Genomic DNA, 18787 nt, shown 5'->3' with positions numbered 1-18787 from the left:
TATTATTTTGAGATACATTTCTTCTATACCCAGTTTGTTGAGGGTTTTTATCAAGAGAAGATGTTATATTTTGTCATATGCTTTTTCTACATCTATTGAGATGATCATATGCTTTTTCTCTTTCATTCTATTAATGTGTTGTATCACATTTGTTGGTTTGCATACATTGAAGCATCCTTGCTTCCAGGGATAAATACCACCTCTTTGGAAGTATATGATCCTTTTAATGTGTTGTTAAATTTAGTTTGTTAATCTTTTGTTGAAAATTTTTGTGTCTATAGTCATCAGGGATATTGGTCTATCAGTGATTGGTTTTTTTGTTTGTTTGTCTGTTGTGAGTCCTTATTGGCTTGGTATGAGGGTAATGCTGGCCTCGTAAAATGAATTTGGGAATGTTCCCTCCTCTTCAGTTTTGGAAGAATTTGAGAAATATTGGTGTTAATTCTTTAAATGTTTGCTAGAATTTACCAGAGAAGCCATCTGGTCCTTGGCTTTTCCATTTTGGGAAGTTTTTGATTATTGCTTCAATCTCCTTATTTGTTATTGGTCTATTCAGTATTCTGTTTCTTCATGATTCAGTCTTGGTAAGCACATCCGATAAACTTCCTAGAAACATTTAAAAAATTACAACAATTCTGAGTGGGGAGACAAGGAGGCAGGGCTAGCCCAAGGTCCTGAGTCAGGCATGAAGAGATGAACAGTGGTAAAATTTGGATTATCAATGTTAATGTTACCTTATCATGTACCCATAGGGTCATGATATTAAAGGACCTATTGACAGCATGAATTTCAGCACCTAATGTTTTTGTTTATTTCTAAAATAGAAATCACGCTTAGTAGCTTCAGCATTTAGTTATAGAGGTTTAAAAACAGAAACAAAACCGAAATAAAGAACTGAAACACAGCACAGTTCATGTAACTTTCATGTATAAGATCTGAAGATGTTTTCATGAAGAGATGCTGTTTCAGGTGTGGGGGGTGGGGACATATGTGCTCGCTGGGCTAAGGAGAGATGAGTGTCATTGAATGTGTGCGACAGAGTCAATGTGCACACCATACACATACTGTATGTGTTCACTCCTGTCAAAATTGTCGATATACTCTTCCCTTTAATTTCATTAAAACTGCAGTGCTCAAGTACTCCTCATGTGTCATTATATTGTTAAAAAAGTGCCCTAAATAGCAGGTTTAGAGAGATAAATTTTGAATTTTTCTTAAAGAAATAATGCCTAAAATATCTTTTCATTATTGTTGCTTTACATGAAATGTCTTCAAGTGTAGAATATTTACATTATTTCTACATTCTAAGAATTATATTTATAGTTTATGAGTTGTCCCCCTAAAGACATACCTTTCTATGCCAATAATGCCCCAGCTTATATCTCTAGCCCTCCTCTAAACTCCTGATTCACAGATCTTTGTCCCTGCTATCTTCACGTAGATGTCTGATATAAATCACATACTTGATGTGTCTAACAGAGAACTCTTAATATACTTCTACTTTTAAGCCTTCTTCTGGTGTCTTTTCTATTTAGTTAATGACACTCCACTCATTCAGTGATGTCAAAAAGCTAGGAAGCATCCACCACCTTTCTGTTTCTTCATTCCATCAGCTGGTTCTTCCTCAAAAATGAATCCTTGTTCTACCTACTTCTCGCCGTGACCTTTAATAGCACCCTGTTCAAAATCATGGTAATTTTTCCTCTCACGGCAGCACTTTGCCAGCTTTCCTACCTTCCCCCTTGATCATCTGAGATACATTCTTCACCCAGTAGCCAGAACAATCTTTTAAAAAACATAGCTTACCTAATATCACTTTCTTATTTAAAATCCTCCTATTTGGATTTTAGGGAGACAATAAATAATACTCTTTTTTTTTTAGAAAAAAAAGCTCTCCATTATGGATTCAATTGAGAGACAGAAAGATTTGGACAGATAAGATAAAAATATTAGTTTTGTTATTAATAAATGCTTGGGTTGGCAGATGCTGCTTAGTATTGAGCCTGACCATAAAGGCTTCATTAATATTTAACTTAACTTTCTGTTTATTTTCCCTTATCTTAAAGAGTGGTTAGGATATATTCCCTGGACACGGACAATAGTGTGCTGAAGGCCAAGGGAGGGGGAGAAGGGGTGGGTGGAGGTGGCAAGAGGGGGGAGAGGAGACATCTGCAATAGTGTCAGCATTAAACTTTTTTTTTATAATATGTCTTTATTGATTTCAGAGAGAGGAAAGGAGAAAGAGAGAGAGACATAAAATATCAATGATGAGAGAGTCATTGATCGGCTGCCTCCTGCACGCCCCCGACTGGGGATCGAGCCCGGAACCCGGGCATGGGCCCTGACCGGGAATCGAACTGTGATCTCCTAGGTCGATGCTCAACTGCTGAGCCACGCCTGGCCGGGCAGCATTAAACTTTTTAAATAAAAAAAATTAAAATAAAATAAATTGTGGCCAGTGTTTGAGGGAAGCATCTTCATGAAGGTAAGAACAAGATTATAAATTTCTGATCTTCCCCAGGAGGAATTCCACACTTCTGGTTGCCTGTGGGCTAAGCTTGAAGTTTAAAGAGAAGAAAAAAAATGACCTTTGCCTCTAATTTTTGACCTCTGCCCCTCCTCAAGGAGGCATGTCTGATCTGACTAGTAAGACTGAAAAAAGAAATGGGGCTTGAGGGGTGGAGGGGGTTTGATCCCATTTAGAGTTTCTTATTTTCTGTTCCCCAGAAAGGTCTTATTTCTACTTTAATGGAAACCACCCACCCCACGTGGTTGTGCATCTGTGCTGATGAGTGTGCTCATACATTTTCTCCCTCCCTCCCCCTTCCTTCCTTCCTTCCTTCCTTCCTTCCTTCCTTCCTTCCTTCCTTCCTTCCTTCCTTCCTTCCTTCCTTCCTTCCTCCCTTCCTTCCCTCCCTCCTTCCCTCCTTCCCTCCTTCCCTCCCTCTCCCTCCTTGAATGCTTTTAGAAGGCTGGAGATGAGGCCTCCATCTGAACTTAAAGTACCACATTCTTCCCTTTACAAGAGGGGGAGTGACACCCCTCCTGCAGGTTCTGCAGCTTGGGCAGGGCACCAGCTAGAGCTCTGGCCCTCTAGGAGGAGAATTTGGAGCATTTAAAAGATTCACTTTTTAAAATTTTCCTTTAATTAACTTAGCCTTGTTTATAGTTTTAATTACCCAGAAGCTTAGGCTAGGCAAGATGTCCCCCTCTAATAAGGGAACAAGGGTTTGTAAGAAAGGCATGACTAAAAGTGAGATTCTCAAGGCTGCAGCTGAGGGGTTATGTGAAATGGTTGTATGTTGAGGATGCCTGTTCACGCTAGTGATCAAGCAGGTGTTGGAAAGAAGAGGTCCGGATGAGTCAGTTAGAGCAGAGCAAGAAGTCCCCACATCTAAAATAACTGCAATGGGCTCACCTGTCACCTCAAGGGTCAACCTTGGCTCCATCCCTTCTTCTTTGTGGGAGCCGAGTGGGGTGTAGGGCCCCTTGAGTTCAAGGCTGTTGTGTGGGTAGGCTCTGGTCTGGGGACCCCTGGCCCCTGCGACAGTCCCTTTTCCAATGGCTGAACTTGCTGAAGAAGGGACACTGTTTCTGAGGAGGCCCCTTCCCAGGGCGCTCCTTTTTCCAGAGTCGTTCTTGTCTGCAGGAATAACAGTGGCCCTTTGATATTCGTTGTAGTCTGGGAACTGAGTGCCCTCGAGGCGAAGTATGGCTTAAAACTGAGCCTTTTGTTTCTGTTGGATGGCTTTTTTGCTCTCCCTTCACCCTGTCTCAGTTAAAAATACTGAAAGTTATTTCCACCAGTTGCTCAGTGGGGATCTGGGGTCCTAAGGCTGGTTTTTGGTAACTTTTTCCTGATGTCTGGGACTGTTTGTTGGGTAAAATGTATCTCTGAAGTGCTTGACCATCAACAGTAGCAAATATACATTTTGTAAGTTTTCCTTAAACCCCTATCTTGGAAAAGGGCTATAAACATTTGAACATAAGGTATTTCATTCCATTTGTTTTTATTTATGCAAAACAAATCTAACTGGAGAATAGTGTTATAAACTAGAGATCCATTTACAGGTCAGACTTCCTGGTCCCCAAGTTGGTATTGAGGCCAAGCTGTATTACAAAAGAAAATTAATCTTTTCCTTTTTAAGGTCTGAGGGTCAAATCTGTTCCAGTTCTTTAGGATGCATCTTAGAAGCAAATCTTGTTGAATTGAATTTTGGTTTCCCATATGAGAGATAATAGAGGAGATCATAGGAGAGCTCGGGTGTTCCTGTTCTGTCCCCTGTTACCATCTCCTGGAGGAGGTGTCCCTCCTCAGGCCTGGGTTTCCAGAATTAACTAGTCTTCCTGTGTAGCCTGAATTCCTGGCTTCAGTTACCAGTGGATGTGTCTACCCCATGCCTTGGAGTGGCCTTTACCAATGACAAGGATATTCTAGGAATGGAATTAACTCTCGTAGGCAGGGGACTCATCTCCCTTCAGTGTCCTCAGCCCCCCTTTTGTCTCTATTCTCATCTGACTTAAAACCTCCTTTGCCTCCAACCCTTCCTTTCCTGTGCTATGAAGGGAGGTCTCATACCTTCTGGGTGCACTTCTGTTCTCTTGAGGGGACAATGCCATCAGTTATTGACCTTTTTTTCCTGTCAGAGGCCTTGTTGGAGTAAGCATTGTAGTATTTCTAGTCCCACTAGCCATTGTAAAGACATCACTAACTCATCTATGGATAAGTAACTTGAGGGACAAGAGGGGAAAGACGGGGAGTAAATTCTGAGGCTTTGAAGTCATCCAAGTGAGAGAGAATGTTGCCAGCTGAAAGGAGAGTGGTGTAGGTGGATTCAAGGAATATTTAACAGGCAGAACTTTGAGACTTAGTAGCAAGTTGGATATGGGGACTGAGTGAGAAGGAAGCATTAGCTATAACGTCCAGGGTTTAAATGCCTAGGAAGGAATAGCAATTCCTGCTATTAAAGGTTCTGATGGAGAGGAAGAATTTGGGGGACAGATATCACTTCAGATTTAAACATGTTGAGCAGGTGAGCACAATACTGGAGAAAAATTAAAATGTTAATTAACCTAAAAATAAAAAGCCAGAGTAAGAGGCACCAAGTGTTTATTTGAGATCCAAGAGAATAGCTATTCAGGAAGCACTGCTTCAGGCAGAAACCCAAATAGAATTTTGATTAGGAGGTGCAAGGGAATAATTACAAATAGAAGAAATTTCTATAGGTGTTAAGTTAAGGAAGGAATTTCTATAGATGCAGAAAATCTAACACAGTGATGCTAATTCTAAAGAATATCTTTAATTTTCAAGCCAGGTAGTCATAACATCTGTTCCCTGTTATCTTTGCAAACAATTATTTGGAATACAATGCTGCTTTAGATTCAGTCCAAAGGTTATTTTAGCTATGGTTTTTGTTATTGTTGTTTGTTTGCCTAGTTTTAACATTTCAGAGGTTTGAAGAATAAGACCTGCAGTGTAGTTCCTCTGGGATTACAGCTCCAACTCTGTTTGAAGAGGGTTCACTTATATTATTTTTCACACAATAGTTAGGGATTTGTTTTAGAATTTCCCAACTTCAGAGTTTTATTTAAAAACCTGATTAGAATTTATAAAATTAAAAAAACCCCACATAGCTAAATATATCGTGCATTTCATATGTAAAAATATATGTACCGCAAAATATCAAACAAAATGTAAATTTATAAGTGTTAAATATAACTTATTCTCATGTAAATTATTAGTCTTGCTAGCTCTGCTGCTTTTGTTAACATCAACCCCCCTAGCCCCATAGCTTTGTCTGAGTTTGATCTCTGATGGAGCTGGTCCCACTGAGCATGGTGTTAGCGCCCTGTGCTGAGCTCGCTGGCTCTTCTCTGCTCTGGCCCCGTGCTGTGGGAATTGCTACTAACTTTTAGTCTGGTCCTGCTCATAGTCTAGAACCTTCCCTTGTGTGGGAGAGAAATCCCTCCACTTTAGATAGCTCCTTTGTCCGTAGTCTTTTTCCTTTAGTTGAAATGAGGCGAGGAGAGCAAAAGACAGTGAAGAAGGGGCCTGCGGAGCTGACAGAGTTACAGAGCGGAGAGGGCTCATCCACCCGGCGCTGGCAGAGCAAACGCTAGGCACTGAGAACTGCAGGGAAGAAATACTGGCTATTTTATTCTGAATGGCACCATCCCGGAGAATGGGGGGTAATGCTCAAAAGCCAGAACTCCACAATGGCATGTAGGTTACAGGTTGTACAGGGCAAAATCACAACACACCGTGGGGTAGGGGTTTGGGCTCAGGATGGGAGCTGACTGGTTGGAGGTGAGGTAAGGGTAATGAATTGTTTCTTCAGGCCTTGAGGACAGCTCTGAGGTTTCATGGGAATGTAGGTAAGGGTGGTTTCCGCTCAGGGCTCTGGAGTTGAAACATCACTTAGGTCAAGATGTTATCTTTGGCCTGCCAGAGGTCTGGACTGTGTGACCATTAGTCACGTCCAGGCTACTGTCTTCAGGGGAAAGACTAGGTCTCTGAGGTGTATAGATGGGAGAGGGTGGGGAGGAGAGAAGAGAGAGAGAGGGAGGGAGAGAGGGAGGGAGAGAGATGATTTCTAGAGCTAGAATTTAAAATTAAATTTAATCAAAGTCTTAAGAACCCTCTTTGTTAGCAGTAAGGGTATTGGGGATGGGGGAAGAGGAAGGGAGGGAAGAATTTACATGAAGAGAATCTGCCCTCTCCTGCTCTGCAGCCTTTTATCAGTCCTCATTATTCCAGGCTTCTGGAATTCATTTTGTGTCTTTGAATCACAGTTTCTAAATTAAAGTTTCTTTTTCCTGTTTTAACAGAAATCTGAATTCAATGCCAATGGACTCCTTTCAGTAAATGAACAAGAACACGCTTTGAGAAATTTCTCTTAATAAAAATTCTGGACCCGTGTGAGAGCTAAACTTGAACGGGAAAAAACTACTCTTTATTGATACCAATAGCATTATTATTCATTGGGTTTTCCATGAGTCTTTTGTAACATTTTCTCGAGGAAAGTACCTTAATGAATTAAATGAAGGAAATACACAATCATAATGAAGATGCAAAGAGTATATAACACCTCTTGGACCCAAAATACATTTTTAATGTAAGAGCCGAAGATTTTAAAAATACTGTCTAAACATGGGGAAAGTACTTTTGAAATACTTGACAACCTAAAGAGACCATGATCGAGAATGGTCACTTAAGTTTTCAGAGATGAGTAGCTTAACTCACAACTTGAGGTAATAGAAATAAAGGGGGAAGAGAAAGGGAATTTTTCTGATTGAATTTTTCAGATGTGACGTCAGTGATTTCCTGAAGTGGTTAATTTGGATTTCTCAATGATGAAAAATATTACAATAATAAGATTGACTAATCAGAATATGTTACATCAACAGCTTGAACTTTTAACGTTAATATAATCTGTGATACTAGAAGAGTAAAGGGTCAATCCAGAGGTTCACTGAGGGGACATTGAAGACCCTTGTATTCGGCATCGAGTATGTATTAATACTGAAAGAGTAAGGCTTTGAGTTAGGGTAAAGGAAATTATGGAACCTGCAAAAGTAAACAAAGCACACACTACTTCCTCAAAGTCTGACACATGACCAGCAGTGTTGGTATCATTTGGGAGCCGTTAGCAGCTCAGCATCTCAGGCCTCACCACAGACTCATTGAATTATAATCTATAAGCCTCATATTTCAATAAGTTCTCCAGGCACATCAGTGTTTGAAAAGCACCGCACAGGGATAGCTCAAGAACAATGCTTTGTAGGAAGTAGATCTTTCCCTTGATGTCTTTTCTTTTTCTTATACAATAGGAATGTCTATATGAGCTTGATTATTAATAACATTTGTGTGTTTTTTTTTATTTATTTTTCCTTTAAGTATAGTTGATATACAATCTTATATTGTCTATATTAGTTCCAGGTGTACAGTACTGATTTGACATTTTTATACTTTGCAATGTGATTACCTCACTAATTCCAGTAATCATTTGTCACCGTGTAAACTCGTTACAATATTATTGACTATATTCCCCTTCCCTTTGCCATCCGTCCCTCCACCCACTCCCTTTTGGTAACCATCCCTTGAATGCACAAGGAAACTTAATTCAGCAAACTTTGTTCTCTGATTTCCTTGAAAACGAAGCATCCCATTTCTGAAATAGCAGAAAATTCTCCAGTCAGGTTTCCACTGTTGCCAAAGCTAGGTAGTATCTTGTCACCATCCAGGCAGATAAGAGGAGAAGAGCCCTATCTTTGCCATGTTTGATTTTCTTTTTCTTTCATTACTCCTTCCTGGCTTCCCATGGCCACTGCAGAGTCATTACATTCATTTAGTCAACAAATATTTATTATGCTCAAGTGTGTGTCAGGCTTCATTCTAAGTGCTGGGGATTCAAAGAATGAGAAACATGTTTTGTGTTCACATTTGAGGGGATAGTTTGTAAATTTAAACTATATACAGATGAGGTCAATGGCAGGCTCTTCATTACTTGTTTTCAAGTGACTCAAGTTTAGAACATTAAATAGAAGAAGTAAGTGACCGATTTATAGTCTAATGGTACTTAATAATTTTTGGCACATATTTAAAATTTAAAAAAAAAAAATACATCTTTATTGGTTTCAGAGAGAGAGGAAGGGAGAGGGAGAGAGAGAGACAGAAACATCAATGATGAGAGAGTAATTGGTCGGCTGCCTCCTGCACGCCCCCGACTGGGGATCGAGCCCCCAACCCGGGCATGTGCCCTGACTGGGAATCGAACTTCAACTCCTGGATCCTAAGTCAATCCTCAACCGCTGAGCCATGACCAGCTGGGCACATATTTTATAAATAGTTCCCGTTATGCACTTCCTGATAGGACATTTTCCTTTTTTCTTAATCTTTGAAAACGATGCAAATCAATGACCAAAGATAAAGCAATAGAAAGAGGCCGAAAATGAAGGACTTCTCTGTTTGGGTCCCAGGTCAGCTTGTTTGTCTTGGGTTAAGTCACTCTTTTCTATCAAGTAAGCCAATGAGTCAGGATGTCTTTCCCCATACTAAAGTGAAAGAGAATGTAATTTAATTTTTTCATGTATCTGACACTTTCTGGCAGGATACCCTGGAAAGGGTACTGAACTGGGAAATGGGAGAATGGGATTTGAGTCCTAACTTTGACACTATCTAGCTATGAGACTTTGGATCAGTCCAGCCACATCTCTGAACTTCAGTTTCCCAATAGGTAAAATGATAATAAATAATAAAATTCATGAAAGTGCTTTGATATAAAGATATCATAATCCTGTAGGAGAGAATTATTGTCTTTCTGTGTCATGCATTATTTCAGAAGCAATGTTCACGTTGGATTATTATAAAGTAAGGAAGTGAGCTGTAGTGGTTGGAATTCTTTTTTTTTTTTTTTTTTTTAATATATCTTTATTGATTTCAGAGAGAGAAAAGGAGAGGGAGAGACAGACAGACAGACAGAAACATCAATGATGAGAGTCATTGATCAGCTGCAGCCCGCAACCCAGGCATGTGCCCTGACCAGGACTCGAACCCCGATCACCTGGATCCTAAGTCAACACTCAACTGCTGAGCCACGCCCGGCAGGGCAGTGGTTGGAATTCTAAATAACAGATTGGTTACCATAAAACATACTCACTGACTTTGTTTACTATAGCCTCCTGAAGACCCAGACTTAACTGTTGCCTAACCTTATATAGAATTTCCAACAGCCTTTTATCAAGCTCTTGAAAATATTTATTCATCTGACTTTACCATTAAATGACTCTCATAGGTATCTGTCACTTGTAAATCTACGTGGAGGTATTGTGAAAGAGAAAAGATTATTTACAGTCAATCCCTATTGAATTCTTTTGTAATAATTTTCCATTAACATGCTGTTAGCTACAAAACGGCACCAGAATGTTACCAGAGATTGGACCTCAATTCAGCAACCTTGGTTCTTGAGTTCTAGGCAAAAAGGAATTCAGAGTTAAGACTCAAATACAAGCAAAAGTTTATTTAGGAATTCACAGAGGTAGAAAAAGTTAGCAGTGGAAGAAGTGGGCCAGCTGGGTTGTGTGTGCTCAGGAAACAAGTTACAGAGGCAAAATAAGGGCCCTTGGAGCTTAGGAGAAAGAAAGCAAAGATACACATCTAAAGGAAGAAGGTGCTGGGGGGGTGGGGGTGGGGGAGAGAAACTAAGTCTTAAGGGATTTTCCCCTCTCCAAAGGCAGGGATTTTAAGGGAGATTCCAGGGGAGGATCTCAATGCAATATTCATCAGCTTTCCAGGTGTGTCCTCTCAGGGTCGTGGCCTCTACTGATGGGTCGGTACCAGGGCAGGGGTATTAGTCATCAAAGCTGGTCCTGACGTCAGCCATGGCATCACCCTGCCTGCCTTGCTGCTTTTCTGGGCCTGGAGCTGAAACACAACTGAAGCCTCAATGTTATCTCTGTCTCTGTTGTCAGCAGACCCAAGGCTTCATTCCTAAGATTATTTGATGCAGTTCAGAACATCACTGTCCTGAGGACTAATGCTTGAAGAAGTGGTCATACAGAGCTTGCAGGGGAGTCATATGAGGCTGTTCTCTGACGCCCTTGTTCCTTCTCTAAAAGGGTCACCACATGACTAGCCACATGCCAGGGGAGGAAAGGTCAGGGGAGGGTCCCAACCACAAGATCAGCCATGTGAAAGGTCATGGGATCTAAATTATATAACCGGCAATATGCTAAGTGAGGAAAGCTCACCCTGGGGGACAAGGTGCCCCCCTACAGTTGTTTGTTGCTAGGCACCAGGGCTTTCTGCCCTGGCAACCTTCTGCATCTGACCTATTGTTCCTACTCTGCTCGTGCCTCATTGCCCATTATAATACCAGGTGGATGTGGGTGACTGATCAGAGCAAAGGAGCAAAATTTAGTGTATGTGCTGCCGAAGTGAGCACCAAAGTAGCAAAATTTAAAAGTAGACATTCTGTCTAGGGTAAGCAAAATAAAACTTTTATATTTACTGATATTTATTGATTAGAAATGTTTCATTATGCATATATAAGTAAAACAAATTATTATTACAGAGATGATGAAAAGGGAAAAGCACATGTAAGATGAGATATTCTTTTACCTTTATTATTAAAACTCATTTATTTGTTTGTTTTTCTCCCTGTGTTTATCCTCCCAATCTTATGCTAAGATTTGATTGACTGGCCCTTTAGGAAAGATTGTTCTGAGAATTTACCTCCAGGCTTTGCCCAATTTTATTCTTTTTTTCCATCACAAAATATTATCATACCCGACACAGCAATTTCTATCTCCTCAGCTCCCTCTTTCTTCATGCCTGGCCAGTCAGAACTTCTCAGTTATTGCTTCTCATCTGTGTATCGAAGGACTGCCTCCTCCACTCTTTCAAAATTCTCTTTCTCTAAGAAAACTCTTATTTTAATCCTATTTATTCCTTCAAGAGTAAAAAATCTTAAAACATGTATAATGAGATGTGTAACAACCACACACACATATCTAATTACACACTTGATAAAATGTATGTATATATTGCTCTGACCAGTCACCACACTCACCTGCTGTGTGTGTGTGTGTACACATATATATGCATATAACTTGTTTACACATTTTGGTTTTTCTGTTATTCATAATAAAACCAGAATAATTATTAATTTCAGATTTTAAAAGTTTGAGTTGAGAGTTTTAGTAATTTAATCAAGTAGCGAAGCTCTATAAGAATATAGATTAGAACTTATTACTGATACCTTATATTTTATCTACTTTTCTACTACAATTTCTTTAAAGGAATTGTAGATTTGTGCAGCAATTCAAAAGATTAGAACTATTTCTTGTGTAGTGCCCATCAAGAAGAAAAGAAATGATTAAATCAAACTTTGAGTATAACAAATTAATTCAAAATGGGATATTCTAAATTTCCCTTCTTTTATCCATTCATTCATACATTCATTCAATTTGTTTGTTCATTCATCCAATAAATATTAATTGAAAACCCACTATATGCAAATTACTGGGCTTCAGAAGTTCAAAATGGGAAGAAAGCCCCAGGGAGAAGTGGTAAACCTGTATTATTTGCTGAAATACTCATGGGGCCCTATGATATAAAAGGCAACAGAAATTACTGCAATATGATTTTCCCTAAGAAATTTGTGCTTGCCACTACTCTCACAATAACTTAAAACATGAAAACTATTTATTAGAAATAGTTCTCTGGATTACTTTTAAAAATTACTTTCTAGAGTATCAGTTCTTGTGTCATTAAAGATTCCCATCAGGAAATGCAATCTTTTTCTCAATACAGACACCACATTTAATTGGCAAATTTTCATCCTTTGAGATTCATTATTCCTGCCCAATTGGAGTACAATTTGAGTAACTTTATCAAGAGCTTGCTCAAGAGTGTTACTATTAAATTGTTAGGAAATCAGACTCATCACGAAATACTAAAACATGCTTGAAACTATCAACCTAACTGCTGAATTGATAACATAAACTTTCCTATTTTGGTTTCCTTTTTTGTTGTTGTTGTTGTACCTTTCATAGTATTAATTTATCTTGGTAGGTTTTTGCAGTTGCTATTAAGGACTAATACTTAGGGTGACAAGAGTAACTGTGACTTAGCATATGTGTGATGCTTTTTATTTTTTAGTAGAATTATAATCATATTTTCTTAGAGTTCAAGAAGATCCACGTTCAACCTTCACCCCAAAAGAGGAATTCTTTTTATGTGAAATAAAGTAATTTTTGATTTGGAAGCAGGAGAGAAAGGTGGATAAATTGATTTTTGAATAAAATAAATGTGATACCTTTTGCAAATCTGAGCTAATAGTTCTCACTGCATTTTTAGTTATACCTAGAAGGATAACCAATTGAACACACTTCAGATAAGGGAACAAGTAAGGTCATATTATTTAATTATTCAAATCAAAACCATATTAAGCCTTTTTATTTTTACTTTATTAAAAAAATATATATATATATCTTTATTGATTTCAGAGAGAGAGAGGGAGAGAGAGAAATAGAAACATCAATGATGAGAGAGCCATCATTGATCAATTGCCTCTTGCATGCCCCCAACTGGGGATCGAGCCTGCAACCCAGGCATGTGCTCTGACCAGGAATCGAACTGGGATCTCCTGGTCAATGTTCAACTACTGAGCCACACCTGGCCAGGCAAGCCTTTTTACTGAATTGCCCTTCATAATCCTAAATTTCTCTCCTCCCTTTTAGTTCCCTTCTTCATGGGAATCCCAGTGCTCAGATGGTTTACACATATTCATTGTATTCACAGTAAGGAAGCACTTCACTTTGAAGCCATGCTACCCAACACAAAGAGTTCATCCACCAGGGGATAGCAGAGCCAAACACTGAACACTTAGAACTGCAGTAGAGAAATAGTGACTATTTTATTATAAATGGCACCATTCAGGATAATGGGAAGCTAATGCTTAAAAGCCTGAACTTCCCATGATGTGTAGGTGTAGGGGAGCTCAGAGGTGCAATACATCTACAGCAGTAAAGGCGTCTGGGAAATGTTGGACTCTGTTTAACCTTTGTGACTATTTGACTCTCTATAGCCTCAGGCTTGACTTTCTACCCAGAAAACCAGAATGCAGCCCAAAGATAAAGGTCAGGCCCCAGGAAGGCGGTTAATGAATGTAGAGAATGTGGATAACTGCCTGATGTTCTCTGTTAACTTAGAAATGCATTGTTCTTTTTGGTCATCTATGTGACTACCCACCAAATGGTTTTACTATTAACCCCCTGTAAGAAAGAGATGCTATCCTGGGAGGATATGGATTTTTCCCTGCCCACCACCACTGGGAGCAGCTGCTTTGCCCATGTATGTAAGTTTCTCCTATTAAAGCTCTTATGAATTTGAATAAGGCCACATGTCACTTTTTCAGAATCAATCCTGAATTTAGACTTTTGGGGCTTTCCCCCAACAGTAGGTTATAGATTGATTATATAGGGCAAAATCCTAAGACACTGGGTTAAGGGTTCAAACTTGTGCTGGGAGCTGATTGGTTGGAGGTGAGGTAAGGGTAAGTAATCATTTCTTCCCATGTGGAGGACAGCTCTGAGGTCTGTTCCTGTGTTGTTCTGTCTGGTTTTATGGGGTAGCCTGGGGTGGTTCCAGCTCAGGGCTCAGGAGCTGAAACATAATTTAGGTCAAGATATTATCTTTAGCCTGCTAGAGGTCTGGACCATGTGACCATTAGTCAAGTCAGGTCCAGGCTACTGTCTTCTGCTGCCTTGGGAGTTATTTCTATTATCCAGGAGAAAGGCTAAATCTCCGATGGGTAGGAGCAGGAGGGAGAGAGGGAGAAAGAGAGAGAGATGATTTCTAAAGCTAGAATTTAAAACTAAATTTAATCAAAGTCTTAAGGACCCTCTTTATTTCAACTGGAGTATGTCAAACAGCCCCTATAAACTCACTATTCAGCACCACACTTTATGGCTTTATGGCCTAAAATGAAAGCCATTTCCCAACAAATTCTCCCCTCATTGATGCTATGGAAAGACTCTGGCCACATACAGGAGATATTTGGGGTTGGTCCCGTTTTCCTCCTGACGCGTTTATCTGGGAAATCTTGAAGCAAAGCTTCTCTGAGTCTTAAGAGCACTGGGCTGTTGTTTTCAGTTACCCCTCAAGCAGTTTGTGTTCATTTCCAAGACATGGGGAGCCTCAGCTTACTGCTCCCACGGATTCGGACAGTTTCATTCATTGTCTCTTGCCAACTTGCTTGTCCTGTAGTGGTTTCTCAAGATATAGGGTGGAAGTAATGAAGTAGAACACTCCCATTTCAACCTTTACAACTGCTACTTTGAAGATGGGCAAGAGCAATAAAATTTGGTAAACAATGGCCTCCTCCCCTTCTTCTGGATCTTTGTAAACTTTGTAAAGGTTTCCGCCCGTGTAAATTCCAGGGAATAGTTAACCAGGAAGGTTAATGATTGCTTATCTTAGCTTCTTGTCTGCGGATTCACTAGCCCCCCACCTGCCCCCTTAGCCAAATGGAATGTGGGTTTTGCCTTTATATTCTCTCTGTGAAGACTGTTTGGGGCTGTGAGTCTGTTTAGGGCGTAAACCCCTCGTAGCCGCTGGCTTAATAAATTCCAAACACTCAATTCGGTCCCTGTGAACTAATCTCACAAAAACTGAGCATAACAGTAAAAAGAAACAACTCGCCCTGCTCCCTGGGAGAGTTACAGGCAGTGATGACATTTGCATGATGAAATAGGTGTGGCGCTGAGGAACTTGTCTCATTTAAAACAACTGTGTGCACTAAAAACATGCTAGGTTCTGCCTTCCCCTCATCCTCCCACTGCATTGTACGTAAAAACTTTCCATACACATTTTTATTTGTTGGGTAAATGTGTCATTTTTCAAGTCTCTCAGTTTACTATACCACTGACAGAAGCTTAACTATTCATACCACAGACTCATAAGTAAGGCATTATAATCATAAGTAAACACGAATAAAACCACTAGTTGACTTGATAATAAATTCCTCAAATTATAGGTCATCAGTTAAGGAGGTACATCTTTGTTTCACTTCAGGAAAAAGGAAATCTATGAGGTCAGAGTGATACCCATAGACCACATGATTTTCCAAGGTAGCCTTTCACCTCTCTTCATAACGAGAGCTGTGTGCACTCAAGTCAATCTTGCATCACCCGAAACTTTTGTAACCTAGAGGTGTCATAAATTTATGAGAGTATGAATGATACCAGGTTATAGATGCAAAAGCTAAATAGTCTATTGAGCATTGTCTGGCGTGAAAGAATCGTTTATTCTCTACCAAGCTCTAAGATATCCCCATGTTTGAATACACTTAGGTAAATTTCCTTTCTAGGGTTTTAATGGGCTTGGGAGACTGAGAAGAAATAGAAGGGAGGAAAGGAAAAACACTGACATTATGCCCTGCTATGCTTTCTCATTAGACCTTGAAAACAATGCAAAGAATTATTCATAAAAGGAGACGTGTGGGCATGAAAAGGGATAATCTATTACAGTGTAGTTAGTATGTTGCTGCTCTGCTATTTGCACAGAGGTATAACTCCAAAACCCTACTTATTTCTCTTCTGCTGGACTTCTCTTTTTTTTTTAACTTTCACCCGAGGATATTTTTTGCATTGCCTTTTTAGAGAGAAACATTGATGTGAGAGAGACACATCTAGTGGTTGCTTCCCTCTTGCACCCTGACAGGAGCTGAGCCTGCAGCCGAGGTACGTGCCCTTGGCTGGAATCGAACCTGGGCCCCTTCCGTCCGCAGGCCGATGCTCTAACCACTGAGCCAAACCGGCTAGGGCTTGAGGTCTTTTTTAATACACCTTTTTGGACAAAAATTTTCATACTTTCTTTCTAACCTATATAATTGAAATCACAAATACTTAGTGTGAACACCATCAGTGCTAAAACACGAATAGGTATTTGAAACTTGTTTTACATAATTACCTTTTGTATATATCTCATCAACAGTGTGAGATAAATATTCTTATATCATCTCTTTTTTTAAAAAAATGCAAAAGATAAGGTTAAGAGAGGTCACTGACTTGAGGGAGATAAACAGTGATGGTTAAACCAGAAGGTGAACTAGGGTCTTCCTGCCCCAAGTCCAGAGTAGCTGCGTTATTCCGTTAAGTGCAGAGTGTTTTGTTGTGGAAACATCTGTAGTTTTTCTTCCTGGAGGCAGAGCATGAGGCGAAGGACAACGAAGAGGCCAGGTGCTTTCTCAGTGATCTTTGAGAGTGGTTTCCTACCACTACCGACTTCGAGAGTTGTTCTTCCCCTATTTTCTTCATGTTCTCCATGAGGGTCTAAAGTGGTTTATATTCACTGTGGCAAGTATTCGAGTTTCCTTGTCCTGGAGATATGCAGCTCCTCTCCCCACCTTATGGCCTCGTTCAGTGAGAATTTCAAGCACAATCAGACTATTTGCGGAGTGAATGCAGAAGCCTTGCTGGGACCTGGAGACTCCGTGTTATGAAAATCAAGGCCTGCTGGCTTCTATCACTGCCAAACTGGGGGAATCAACTGGTATGGGAGCTCTTGCTCTGCTAAACTTTTCTCTCAATTTTCTTGCAAAATTATCTATGTCCAAATTCTTTTTCTTAGCAAATACAGGCCTCAGGGCTTTGCTTTTGTCTGGGGTTCTGAAAACTGGCACTGAGTTTGGTAACATGTCGTTGCATGAAAGAATAGATTGTAGGGCAAAGGGGAAACTGAAGGCAAAATCTTGGGGGAAACTGAAGTTGAGAATCAACTAGTCCAAATAAAGAATGTATTCAAAGGGGATGGAGGGTGAGTCATGGGAGGACACCGGCTCCAAGGCCAAGAGGCCAGGACCAAGGTGAGGAGAAGGGCCAGGGCTAGCCTGGAGGTACCGACACAGACAGAGCATGAGGATTTCTACTGAAGAGCTCTGGGTAGAGACAAGACCCTTTTTCTAAAGGTCCAGTGGCACCATCTTTGTTCCAATTTTTTTACCCTTCACTTGAGAATCTCAATTCCAAGTGGAATGGAGGTCTCAAGAGCTTCAAGCCAAGTTGGATACTCCATTAGAAACTTGGGAAAAATCACCCTGGGCTCAGTCAAAGGATGTTTTGGGATATTTGAGTAATACCAACAAGACTTACACTTAAAAAGGTTCATTTTTGCCATCCACACACTAATTTCTCAGTACTACAAAGGCAATACCTTACTTTCCTATCCATTCTGTTTTCTACTACTTAATGCTTGAGTTCAAGATTGACATAGATCCTACCCTATTCTTGTTAAATCATTTATTTTAGCTTTCCTCCTTTGACTCCTGTAGGTGTCAGAGACTGCAGCTCTCACTCTAGAGACACAAACAAAGTTTGTTCCCATTCTTTTCCTTTTCAATTTGGAATCTCAATTTTAGTGCCCTGAAACTTCTTCCTTTCCTTCTTCCAAGATTCCTGGGGAGCCTACTCTGTTCTGGAACCCTTAGCATGTTTCTAAATCAGTGAACTATTAAACAACTCCACGGGTATTAAATAGCATTACATAAAATCATGTCATGAAGCAGTACATGATTAATTTCCAAATGTGCATCAAAAACTATGTTAGGAGAGCAAGATCAGAAATTATTGATTAAAAAATAAAAATATACAGAAGTTTTTGGGGTTTTTTTCTTTTTGTAATTTTGGCAAATCTAAAATCACTTTGGGGGCATGAAAATCTATTACGTAACACTTGGCTTGCTTATTTAAACACTTTGGTTTGTTATATTTAGAATATAATGTATACTTGTCTTGTTGGAAAAATATATATATATGGAGAAAAGGAGTCCCCTCACCCTCATCCCCCTATACTTCTTTGAAGAAGTTAGAAAACAAAAGGAACCAAAAGCCTAGAGGAAACCATCTGAATTTTTCTCTTTTTATCAGTAGGTCTTTACATGTCTAATTTCCAGTCAAGGGAAGCACCAGTCAAAGAGTGCACCTGGGGGAATTGCCTGGGGGAGTTGCCTTTGAGGGATGGGAAAGATTTACATAGATGGAGCAGAAGAGAAAGGGCTGTTCATCCTAGTCAGAAAGTGTGCAGATAGCACAATCCCAGCATCTTCAAAGGTTGTAACAGAGACTCTTGAGTCACCCACCTATGGGCAGAAGTGCAAGCTTGCGATGGTACAGATCTTACTTTCCCTTTCAAAGTGCTCCAATCTAGCTGAAAAGTGTGATATATTTTTTCCTTTTGATAAATCTGCCTCAAATTAAAACATTTATCAATTTACTTAACAAATAT

The sequence above is a fragment of the Miniopterus natalensis genome, chromosome 6, assembly GCF_054644295.1.
Source record: "Miniopterus natalensis isolate mMinNat1 chromosome 6, mMinNat1.hap1, whole genome shotgun sequence".
Classification (NCBI taxonomy): domain Eukaryota; kingdom Metazoa; phylum Chordata; class Mammalia; order Chiroptera; family Miniopteridae; genus Miniopterus; species Miniopterus natalensis.
The sequence above is the reverse complement of the archived record's forward strand: the minus strand, read 5'-3'. Positions refer to the sequence as shown.